Source organism: Pundamilia nyererei, unplaced genomic scaffold, assembly GCF_000239375.1.
Source record: "Pundamilia nyererei isolate P.nyererei 1_Seehausen unplaced genomic scaffold, PunNye1.0 scaffold00323, whole genome shotgun sequence".
Taxonomy (NCBI): Eukaryota; Metazoa; Chordata; class Actinopteri; order Cichliformes; family Cichlidae; genus Pundamilia; species Pundamilia nyererei.
In genome coordinates, this window is record NW_005187724.1 from 246,295 (window position 1) to 248,556 (window position 2,262).

The window sequence follows — 2,262 nt, forward strand, 5'->3', positions numbered from 1 at the left end:
CACACACACACACACATTTCCCCCAGCTGTTAAATACTCTGACATCATATTGTTCGATACACAGCGTATTTTTGTATGTCTGTGTACACTCTGTGTGCTTATAGTGTGCATGTGTGTGTGTGTGAGACAGTTACACACACATACACACACGCGCACAGAGTTCAGCCGATTTATCATAATATGCTTTATCTGAAAAGTAAGTATCTTACCTCGGGATAAAGGGAGGAAAGAGGGGTTTGTGGCCAGATTGACAGAGGAAGGGTGGATGGAGAGAACTGAGCGCTCACTGCACTGGAACGGAGAGCTTGGACCTTAACTTCTTTGGCTGGATTGATCGGTTTTGATAAGGTAAACGAACATTATAGGAAGTTGCTGTTGTGAGAGAGAAAAGGCCACAGTGGTGTTTGTGTGTGAGTGAGGGTGAGACCGGCCAGGCTGACACAAACGAGAAGGTAAGAATGCGACAGTTACCGTGAGTGACTGGCGGACGACAAAAGTCTATAACTGGAGGAAACTGGGCGGAAAGTTAGGGCGGATGGGGTGGAGAAGAAGGAAGAAAGGAAGACTTGACTAGAGTGATGATAAAACAGGGCAGAAAAAAGTGGAAGAACAGAGAGAGAGAGAGAGAGGCAGATGGAGGGGGAGCATGGGAGGGGCGTTGTGACAGACCCAGTCTGAGCTTTCTCAGGGTCCCGCTGTCAGCGCTGTGCCGCCTCTCATGTTTTTCAGTATACAAGTTGGCCTATTCATATAGAAAGTCATTCACAGACGACACATGTTCATACTACATCTGTTGTAGGAGTTTGTATGTAGCTATGAATGCTGTTGTTGGAGGGTACGTATCGAGGTCAGTGTTAACTCCTCATTTAACTCATGTAAGGATTACTCTGCGTGAGCCCAGGTCAGACCATGTGTCTCTCTCTGATAGTGCTTACATTTCATATATGTACAGTTGTGTGTAGGTTACACTGAAAGTCCTGCTGTTACAATGTTTCTGCACACTGTTAGTGTATACGTATGCATATGCGTGGGCTTGCGTGAGCGCGTCCTTTGAGAAGGATTTGGGTTACCAGCAGTCTGTCATGGATCTAGGCTGTTAAAACTTATGCAATGCGATGCATATATAAACATATACTCAACAAATATAGACCAGGGCTGGATGCTTATGTATATATGGATACAAACAAGCTACTTTAAAGAATCTCTAACAAATTTGATGCAGCTAAAACTTCAGTCATATTTATACTTGGTGGTCTCTTTGGTGATATATTGCATGTTTGGAAACCTCTGAAAAATGGTTTCACATGAATTTTTTATGGTAAATACAGCCTGGAAGAAACTAATGCTTTCTTATTTATATTTATGACATTTTAAAAAAGAAATACAAACCTATTTCCGTGATTCTAAAACGCCTTTTGTTCACACTATCAGCTTTTATCAACTGCAACCAAAGACTTTTTTTCACATTTTTTTCCATGTTTATGATACAGTCACATGAGGCCCCGTCCTTGAATAGAGTCGTGGCTATCAGGCTGATGAATGATATTAGTGAATGTTTTAATTAACCCCTGAATGCCTAGTGTAAACTAGTGTGACTGGTGTAAACTTATATAAACTTCAATAAATTACACAATAGATTTCTAAGCAATAAAATGCACTCACTCCCCCACCCAAAAAAAACAAACAAATAAATAATTCTTTACATCCTGCAGCAAATAGAATAAAAGTGAAAACCCATGCACTTATGCAAATTAATATTGCTGTATAATTAATATTATAATTTAAAAAATTTTATTTTCAGTTTCAGGGTTCAGCTTTTAAAGTGTTAAAGTGTTGGTTTTATTACCATGCGTGTTATGTGGACAGTTGTTTTATGAGATGAGATTAATGTAATTATACATAATGTATGATATGCGTGACGTCAGTCGTTGCAGGATGCAGTTCTGCTGAGTTTTTTTTTTTCTTAAAGAAGCTGTGCTGCACTCCAGCCTCCTTTGGGTCCCATGTGGAGGCACAAAGTGTGTGTATGACAGAAGAAGGAGGATCAGTCTGACTATGAGTTCATCTGTAAATGATGTCTGGCCAGCATCTTGATCAATTTCACAGACTGCAGACCCCCTGATGCGTGCATGTGTGTGTCCTGCTGTCTTCTCTGGTAGACAGATCTCTAATCAACTGCAGACAGCAGCAGGTGGTGTGTGTGTGTGTGTGTGTGTGTGTGTGTGTGTGTGTGTGTGTGTGTGTGTGTGTGTGTGTGTGTGT